Consider the following 11,055-nt stretch of genomic DNA (forward strand, 5'->3'; position numbering starts at 1 on the left):
CCAGCAAGTTTTTGACTTTGTTACGGTAACTTGTCCTACCTGTAGTTTTCAAGTCGCCAGCCAGCACAGAGACGTATAAGTTGAGACGCACGTTCCTATTGTTCCACAGTGTTCCAGTGTTTGTAATCACAGCGTTGTTGTTTATCAAAACAAACTCAAAACGAACAGCTTCGCTGTGTTGTGTAACAATCAGTATAAGTGTGAGAGTTCAATTCAAAAGAAAGTAATAAACAAAAAACTTATATTTTCTTCTTAATCAATGTTCTTCCTATATCGTGTTCTATTCGTGGTCAAAAACTGTTTGCTGCCGTCCTCACTGGCTTGTTCCAAACAATCACTTCCCCCCTGTCCATCTGTGTCTCATCCTATTAATCAGGGGTTCCGCCAACCTGTGTGATCAATGCCATAGTCTAAACAGCGGGGGGCAGCAACGGGTGACCAAATAAATAAATAATATAAATTGGCTCTAACAAGGGGTATAACTAGGGGTTTGTCATGATGCTGAATCCATTGCAAGCCTTTGTTTTGCACAAAAAACATTCCTTGGGCTAGAAATGGCCCCAGAAAACGCCCACAAAACTGTGAAAAGTGATTACTCATCACTTTTCAATCACTAAACTGTTTTCTGAAAGGAATAGAAAGCAGATCCGGTGCATTTGATTTGATTTCTGTGCGTACAATTTCATAATATCTAATTTTAAAGATTTTGTTGTTCTGGGCATGAAGGGGTTAATATTAAAATAAATCATACATATTACATCTAATGCACTGTACATATTCAATTTCATGGATAAACACTGTAGAAAGCAAGCTTTGCATAAGTATATGCATGAAATGCCATAAAACTCAATTTTGGGTGGATTTTGTTTGGGCATTAAGGGGTTAATAATGAAAAATGCCCAAGGGATATCACTGGGCACCCTCTTGAATCCTGAAGAGGTGACCCCAAGATACAAGAATCAGTTGAGAAAAAAAAACAAAAAAACTTTTACTGACGAAACCACGTTCAGCCAAAAATCACCCTTTTTTATTGTATTAACATACTCTACCATACAGATAGATTGTATAAGTTATATTGTATTAACATACTCTACCATACAGATTGTATACGTTATATGTTATTAACATACTCTACCATACAGATTGTATAGGATATATTGTATCAACATACTCTACCATACAGATTGGACACAATTATGTTTTATCCATTAAAATAAAGTTACATAGTGCTGCTTTAATAATACCTTAAGATTAGATAATGAAACTCTTACCCTATAAGACTGTAGCAAAGCACTGTGTCTCCTTAGAGTGAATAGTCACCCTTCCTACTGTTTCTTACTGTACAGCAGTGTCCGGCAGTGTTCCGAGAGAGAAACAAGCAACCAGTTGACACGCAGTTTGTGAAATACACTGGTGGGGATAATAGTTAACTCTCACACACACACACACACACACACACACACACACACACGCACGCACGCACGCACACGCACAGAGAGAGAGAGAGACACACATTCAGCTCCATTTCATGTAAACCAGGCATCCGACTCCTCCCATATAATAGCTCCATTTCATGTAAACCAGGCATCCGACTCCTCCCATACAATAGCTCCATTTCATGTAAACCAGGCATCCGACTCCTCCCATATAATAACTTGGGGATCGGGTGTCACATTGAATGAAGTCCAGACTGAAAACAATAAAACGACAGAGAGACACCCTGCAGAGAGACGTTTCTTTGTCCTTGTTGATTAATACGTCTTTGTCCCTCTGTCTCTCCACACCTACACCAGCTATCAACTTTGAAGCAGGTAAGACTCTCAGACCACTTATATTAAGTAGTTACCTAACTGGTGACACTTCTATGAAAACCATGTAATGTATGTATGTGATGCCTTATATAGTACATCAGTCTAAAGTTTAGACTCTAAACATTATAATGTCCAACTTTTACTTTTGGTCATGGATAGCAGGAGGGGGTTTAGGCCAATCCTTCTCTAAAACCCCTCCTCACTAACCCTATTGTGATGAAACAATGGACTGTCTTCTAATTTACTACACTATGAAATCATGTTTTAATAAGCTAAATGATATTTAAAAAAAAAATAATATTCTGCTTATTATGCATTCACATTATTTACATAGGATAGCACTAAACATTTAGTAATGTTGTGTCCTATAAAACTTGCATAGAATAGGACAGTTGAATCTATCTCACTTGCCATTATTAGTATTACTCATTATTGTCTGTTGCCTAAATTCATTAACCAGATCCAGTTGCAATTTAACATAGCAACTTTGTTGCAATTTAATATTTACAATGTGGGTATTTATCAGACTCTTCATCCAGAGCGATATACAGTGGCGTCAATAAGGGACAGAGAGAATAATAATGGGACATGTAATCTAAAATGGATGTAGGGCATAGCGTGCCAACTATACTTTACATGGTGGGAACCAGTGGACAAAAAGTAATGTATGATGCCAAGAAAAAAGGTAACTGCCACTAAATGTTAACCATTGCATAAGACAGTGCACGGTGGTCATGGCTAGGTCAAGTGCTATATGGGCTCAGATTATTATTATAAAAGTCAAAGCAAGGTAGTTTTATTTGTGTAGCCCATTTCATCAACAAGACAATTCAATGTGCTTTACACAGAACATCAAGCATGGAAACACTATACAATAATATAACTAGGATGGTGGTGGTGGAATCTCCCATCGATCCGACAGATGAGTAGACAAGCAGTTATTTCTTTCCACTTTATGTTGCAGCTCCTGAGATTGGCCTTCAGTGTGTCTCTGACGCGGAGAAGAGGTTTTCCCAGGCCACGCTGTCCCTCCTTCAGCTGACTGTAGAGCAGCATCTTTGGTATGTGGCTATCAGGCATTCTGACAACATGACCTGCCTAACAAAATAAGTAAAATAAGTACAATTACAGTGCAGAAGAGAAAAAGAATAACTCAGCGGAAAACAGAAAGGTCTTTAGTTGTGTTTTAGAAGAAATAACAGTTTGATTGATTGAAAGATTGATTGAAAATGTTATTAAGAGATTGCATAGGAAAAGGTACAGTTTCACGACAGTAGTAGTGGTACAAGGTCAACTAAAAGGAGATCCAAGAAAGCCTTTCGGCTTATTTACATAGGAAACCTTTTAAAAGGTAGTGGCAGCAGACCTGCAGTATTCTGAGAGTTTGTTCCTGATCTGAGTAGTGTTAATTTTGTCGACTAAAACTAAGACGAAAAACATTTTCTACTGACAATGTTGTCAACAAATATAAACTAGATAAAAACCAAGCTATGATGACTAAAACTATGTGTACTGAGGAAATGGAACAAATTAAATACTATAAAAGATTATTAAAAATAGATGAAAAGAGATCGGCCAGTTCACATATTAGGAGGGTAGTATGAGTCACCAGGACAAAAATATAATAATGGGAGTTTTTAATGAATCTATCATGGTTTAAATTGAGTTTGAAGTTACAGTGGGTGTGTTTGAGGAGGGGCCCTGGAGGAGGAGGGCCTGGTAACATTTACTTCAAATATCTACGTAAATATTGAATCAAGCAAATCAAAAACTGTTCAGGGTGTTCATAAAAGTCTGATTAGACAATACAATTACCAAAAGTGTTTTTGAAAGTGAAATATCCCTTTAAGAACTGGAGTATTACATATAATACATTATAATAATTGCATTATAGTGTAACTTTTAGACACTAACATTAAGTGGTCAATGGATTATTTAAATAAAGTGATAAAACATCATTAGTAAGTAAGTAAGTCAACTTTATTTACACAGCACCTGTCATAGCATGGCTACAATGTGCCACAATTATGACAATTTTAAAACTATGAGGTTAAACATGCAGAGCAACATAAAAGCAATGAAACATTAAGCAATGAAACATGGAAACACTATACAATAATATAACTAGGATGGTGGTGGTGGAATCTCCCATCGATCCGACAGATGAGTAGACAAGCAGTTATTTCTTTCCACTTTATGTTGCAGCTCCTGAGATTGGCCTTCAGTGTGTCTCTGACGCGGAGAAGAGGTTTTCCCAGGCCACGCTGTCCCTCCTTCAGCTGACTGTAGAGCAGCATCTTTGGTATGTGGCTATCAGGCATTCTGACAACATGACCTGCCTAACAAAATAAGTAAAATAAGTACAATTACAGTGCAGAAGAGAAAAAGAATAACTCAGCGGAAAACAGAAAGGTCTTTAGTTGTGTTTTAGAAGAAATAACAGTTTGATTGATTGAAAGATTGATTGAAAATTTTATTAGGAGATTGCATAGGAAAAGGTACAGTTTCACGACAGTAGTAGTGGTACAAGGTCAACTAAAAGGAGATCCAAGAAAGCCTTTCGGCTTATTTACATAGGAAACCTTTTAAAAGGTAGTGGCAGCAGACCTGCAGTATTCTGAGAGTTTGTTCCTGATCTGAGTAGTGTTAATTTTGTCGACTAAAACTAAGACGAAAAACATTTTCTACTGACAATGTTGTCAACAAATATAAACTAGATAAAAACCAAGCTATGATGACTAAAACTATGTGTACTGAGGAAATGGAACAAATTAAATACTATAAAAGATTATTAAAAATAGATGAAAAGAGATCGGCCAGTTCACATATTAGGAGGGTAGTATGAGTCACCAGGACAAAAATATAATAATGGGAGTTTTTAATGAATCTATCATGGTTTAAATTGAGTTTGAAGTTACAGTGGGTGTGTTTGAGGAGGGGCCCTGGAGGAGGAGGGCCTGGTAACATTTACTTCAAATATCTACGTAAATATTGAATCAAGCAAATCAAAAACTGTTCAGGGTGTTCATAAAAGTCTGATTAGACAATACAATTACCAAAAGTGTTTTTGAAAGTGAAATATCCCTTTAAGAACTGGAGTATTACATATAATACATTATAATAATTGCATTATAGTGTAACTTTTAGACACTAACATTAAGTGGTCAATGGATTATTTAAATAAAGTGATAAAACATCATTAGTAAGTAAGTAAGTCAACTTTATTTACACAGCACCTGTCATAGCATGGCTACAATGTGCCACAATTATGACAATTTTAAAACTATGAGGTTAAACATGCAGAGCAACATAAAAGCAATGAAACATTAAGCACTTAATAAAAAGATCATATCATAAAATGAAGTATTTACAGAACAAATGATCTAACACCTTAGGAATTACTCACCCATTGACCATTGAAATGACTAATTGACTTATAATGACAATATATTGCATTATTATAGTGATTCGAATACAATATAAATGAGAATTATAATTTATAATACTAATGCAATTCCCACCATAAAATGTCTGAGTGTCTGTTCCGACCTATCATAACACCTGCCATTATAAGCAGTGGTGAAAGTGGTTTGAAATTCTTGCCGGAACTGTCCCAAAATTGGCCGCGCGGCGAAGCTGCGCGGCCGGAAAAAATTGGGAGGCTCTAACCCCCCAAAACCCCTGAAATGCATAGAAAACTGCATTTTGGCATAGTTATACACACAATAAAAACACTACAGGTCCTACACCTGAATTAGGCAACGGCATTACACTTACTGTAACATGAAACATGATTGAAATCCTAAAGGAAATATCTATAATAAGCCTCTTCATATTGTTCATTGTTCCATACAGAAGGGTAAGCAATAGGGCTAGCAGAATCACCTAAGATAAGATAAGATGTTTATGGTCACTGTACAACAACATTTTGTTTAGTATCCACATAAACACATACAGTAGCAGCATCAACAAAGAAAGAAATGCTGATAGAGCAACATTATTCTATCCTGTCACCATATCCTGCTCTCTTATTTGTTGTCTCCCCAGGCCCCCACACACATGTAAAGCATGTTTGAAAGCTCTATATAAATTCCAGATGCGATAATATAATATATTATTATTAATATTATTATAACCAGTTATCTAAAGTAACTATGTCTACATTTACTAAAGTACTGTATTTAAGTACAGGTTTTAAGTATAGCCTAGCCTACTTTACTGGGGTATTTCCAAAGATGCAGAATAGAATCATCCATACTATAATTAGAGAGAGGTCAGTCAGTCAGTCAGTCAGTCAGTAGGTCACAAAATGCATTATCTATTTACTCGCTTCAGCGACTGATCTCAAATTTAACATGGCATTGGCCATTAGCATTATACACACGGTGACGGAGCCCGAATTTCATTTTTCCCAAAATTATAGCTATTTATTAGCGTTTCTTCACTCTACAGCTCTACAGCCTGTTGTCAGGGTTACGGTCCGTTCCTCCAGGCCATGGGATCTGTAGCCCCGGGCCCACACACACCTCTCTCACAGTTAGGAATGTTGCAGTCTCTCTCTCTCTCTCTCTCTCTCTCTCTCTCTCTCTCTCTGCATGGGTCACGCATGCAACGGGTGATGTGTGTCTCATCTTCCAACGGGTATAGAAAAATTATGTGGAGCAAATACATCCTCATACTTCTATTCACCTAATTTAGCTGTTAAATTATTTGTATCCATCATAAATATACACTCCTCCATGGGCTGCTCCTTACATTATGATGCTCCGACATATTCTCACGCACACACCATGCAGTTACAGTTACTTTCCCCATAACCCACACTCTGCACATATTTTGCAGCACATATATTCGAACGGGTAAGGTCTAGTTTTGGTCTATTCTGCAGCTTAGGCTGCATCGCATGCAGGCACCATGGCAGGCACAGTGCCACAGACACGACTAGAGTCTCTCCTAGAGATGGGATTTATGGCTCTTTGAAGTGAGCCGGATCTCTAGGATCCGTTCCTTTCAAAGAGCCGTTCAAAAGACTGGCTCATTCGAAGGAACGGCTCCCTACTGTGAACCGAATCCTATATCGTTCATTTCAAAGAGCCGTTCAAACGACTCGATTCGTTCACGAACGTCCCACCTCTACCCGCTCCGTGTCAAACACTGAAACAAACCGAATCGATTACACTGACCTACACAAACCCACGGGAATAATTTAGAAGCACTTTATCAGAAAATATAGTCTAACTAGTAACACTTGTGTAGCCTACTGTATGTTAATCTGACTTTAGTATAGGCTATTGTTTTCTTCCTGGACGTGCGTTTGTGGCAGGTTATTTTTAACATGGGATTTTTGACAGCTGGCTTCTCCCTTTCTTAACGGAACGCCGTTCCGGCCCCAAATGTTTTAACGGAACGGGGGTTCCGGCCATTCCGGCTCACTTTCACCACTGATTATAAGTAATTATATAACTAACATGCTTTCTAATGTGTTGTTATAAACCATATTTGTATTTCTTTGTTCTAATAACTATAATTATACAGTGTTATGAGCAGAATTGCATTCATAGAGAATATAGACAGGCTTCCTCTCTCTCTCTCTCTCTCTCTCTCTCTCTCTCTCTCTCTCTCTCTCTCTCTCTCTCTCTCTCTCTCTCTCTCCACAATACAATACAATACAATACAATACAATACAATACAATACAATACAATATATTATAATGTAATACAATACAATTAGAGTTCTCAAATTCTGCCCGAAGTCGACCATACCCGAACCGACATTTAGGGTAGGGTAGGGCCTAAAATGTATGCTAATTAGTCTGGCCGGGTAGGGTTCGGGCTCAATGAAAAAAGAAAATATATTTTTTATTATTATTTTGTTACTATTACTCTGTGATAGAGTAATGAGAACCTGACCATACCCGAACCCGACCCGACATTTAGGGTAGGGTAGGGCCTAAAATGTATGCTAACTAGTAGGGCCGGGTAGGGCCTTGGGCCTGCCCAGTTAGGGCCCAGTTAGGGCCGGGCCTTAATTTTCAGGCCCATTGAGAACTCTAAATACAATACAATACAATCAAAACAAAAGATGTACAAGTGAAAGGAGTGAAACAGGTTTCATGTATCAAGGTTACATGCAAATAAGAAAATAAGAGTCCGCACACCAACTATTTCTGCACAAATTGGTGTGCAGAAATATTGTTGTTTTTAAACCCCTACTATTGTCATACTTAGAAACCTTAAAAGATTGTACAAAAACTAAAGCTATGAAAACCAGAAGAATCTGTGATTAATATATTTCCTAAATGTATAACATCAAGCTTATTCGTTGCATTTTTTAATTTATTTTCCTTATTTTTAGAGTGATTCGACTGCTTTTTGTCCTGATCTCTTTGTATGTATTATTAAGTGAAAAAACAAAACAAAACAAAAAACACGTAATTTGTGTGCATTGGGTGCAAAGTCTGCTTTCTCTAAATGGAGCCAGGTGTGCCTATCTCTCTCTCTCTCTCTCTCTCTCTCTCTCTCTCTCTCTCTCTCTCTCTCTCTCTCTCTCTCTCTCTCTCTCTCTCTCTCTCTCTCTGTGTCCTGTCCTGACCACTGGCCAGGGCTGAGCTTCTTGCAGCAGGAAAAGAGAGAAACAATCATTGGCTAGGAAGTATCCACTGGCCAGGGCAGAGCTTCCTGCAGCAGGAAAACAGATAACATTCATCGGCTAGGAAGTAGACAGACTTAGGTTCGGTTGTTTATAGAGGTACAATGTGCCACAATTATGACAATTTAAAACGATGAAGTTAAACATGCAGAGCAACATAAAAGCAATTAAACATTGGGGGGGGGGGGGGGGGGGGGGGGGGGGGGGGAGACTTGTTTTCAATTTCCACACAACTCCTCTAAGTTATATTAATGACATAGTTCAATATTGGAAATGGTGGTCTTCCCCTTTAATAACAAGATCATAAACATCATAAAATGAAGTATTTACAGAACAAATTATCTAACACCTCAGAAATGACTCACCCAGTGACCATTGAAATGACTACTTTGACTTATAATGACAATATATTGCATAATAGTGATTCAAATACAATATAAATTAAAATGATAATACTAATGCAATTCCCACCATAACATGTCTGTGAGTGTCCGTTCCGACCTATTATAACACCTGCGGCCTGCCAAGTAATTATAACTAACATGCTTTCTAATGTGTTTCTCCCTCTCTCTCTTTGCTGTTGTTTTTTAGCCTCTTAGTTAACTCAAGGTTACATGCAAATAGTGCAGGGATACAATGATTAATAGTCTTTAAGGTGGTTGGGTTCCATTTGATATCCTTCACTTATCACAGCAGCCCACAAATCTTGCTGCTGTGTTTGCACAATGTTGTACTTCACCCAGTAGATGTGAGTTTTATTTTATTTTATTTTTTTTTTATTTTTTTTTATCATCGGTCACATATTTTCAAACTCTCCTTAGGTGGTTAATGATCTGTGAGAAGTATGTGTCTCTGATGTCTTGGTACAGCGGAGAGGCGGTTAGGAAGTGTAGCTCAGTTTCCACTTAATTTGAGGAGTATTATTCAAAGAGATAGTTGTTTCTAAACCCGCAGCAGTTTTGTAAGAGTAAGATAATAACTAAAACAGACATGAGTTCAAATGTACAATGTTTAATTAAAATGTAATTGGCATTAGAGACATTAAGACATGTTTTCTCTCAATCTCAATATCTTTAGCATCCATTAATCATGGAGAAACAAAAAGAGAGTAAGAAGGAGGAGAAGAAGAAGGAGGAGAAGGAGGAGGAGAGGAAGAAAGAACCAATATTTATATGGAATGCTGGTGAAGGCATGGGGTGTGTTTTTGCTGCTGGAATAAAAAAAAAAACAACCCCACCGGACTGAAGACATGTGAACTTCAGGGTGTGTACGTTTCATGGAAATGTAACAATGCTTAATTAAATGAGTCGAAAACCATGCTGTATGTTTCCAATAAATGGACGTAAGCCTTCATAATAATGTGTTGCTTTTCTTCTACTTTAAAAATGTTTCCAAATTCACCCTTTGTCAAGTCCTGCACGTTGTTCCCGCCCCTCTTCGCACCCATTGGTTGCTGTGTCTTGGTGGGACAAAAGTCCTTTCTCTCCATCCACTACCATTGACATTCAGTTGCTTCTTATTGTTATTTTGTGTATTCAATTCTCATTTTAAACTTGATTTCATTAAAAGGAGCCTCTCAGGTGCAGTATACTGACTGGGCATGTTTTTAAATGTTTTTATTTCTCCAAAAAATATGTTTTAGCAAATTCAACATAAAACAGGCGGAACCAGGGCGGGACAAGGCAGAAAGAGCCTGCTGGTTGGTCAGTCAGGGACCAATCAGAAGGCTGACAAAGGGTGAATTGTGGTACACACTCCTCAGTGCAGTTAAAACTGCAGACTTACTCCCGATTTTCAGACACCTCTTCAGAAAAGATTTGTAGCCAAGCGTAGCTATCCAAAAACTGTCAGAGAAAGCGTATCTGATACACATGATGATACACAGGAGGGGCTAATAACCTAGCCTGAAAAGGATGGACTTCAATAGCCTAGCCTGAAAAATCACTTCACTCCTCGTCCTCATCAATCTGAGGTGTGACACACACACACACACACACACACACACACACACACACACACACACACACACACACACACACACACACACACACACACACACACACACACACACACAGGCCTGGGGCTGCAAAGTCCATATTCTGGTTATATTTAACATTATGCAGAAAGGACAGGATCACAGACATTTAATGTTGGCACCACAACCACCAGGGGTACTAGAGTGACCAATAGGAAAGGAGAGCAACATTATTATTGTACCAGTTTTATTTAACCTGGTGTCTGTAAACTGTAAAAATATATTCATCCAACATAAATGATGATAAAACATCAGTCATCAGGCAGTGCACTGGACTCTGTAATGAACAAAGTTAAACATTGTGGTCATTTAGGATTCAATACTTATAACTCAACTCTGGATTTCTTGTCTCATGTCTCGATAAGATGCTTGTTTTTCCTGAATCCAAATAAAGCCAATCAATACTTAAATAGCTCTAGATTCTGATGGAAATCATTGCTATAGATAGAGTGTTTGTTCAGTCACAGGGGTCTCCCTTTCTCTCCAGCTCTTTTGAGCTTTTGTTGTGGCACATTTTAAGTTTTTCACAATCATCATGAAAATCAACACAAATAGAAGAC

The 11,055-nt window shown here is 37.9% G+C and overlaps 1 long non-coding RNA gene across 1 annotated transcript; it reads left to right on the forward strand.

Moving 5' to 3' along the window:
• The first annotated feature begins 1,694 nt into the window (after window positions 1–1,694).
• On the forward strand, window positions 1,695–9,769 carry LOC308301310. Its single transcript, XR_013962871.1, has 4 exons — window positions 1,695–1,811; window positions 2,776–2,872; window positions 4,017–4,113; window positions 9,538–9,769. It is a non-coding gene; the product is annotated as an uncharacterized lncRNA (long non-coding RNA).
• The last annotated feature ends 1,286 nt before the right edge of the window (window positions 9,770–11,055 follow it).

The sequence above is a fragment of the Nannobrachium achirus genome (genome assembly GCF_963921795.1).
Source record: "Nannobrachium achirus genome assembly, chromosome: 16".
NCBI classification, from domain to species: domain Eukaryota; kingdom Metazoa; phylum Chordata; class Actinopteri; order Myctophiformes; family Myctophidae; genus Nannobrachium; species Nannobrachium achirus.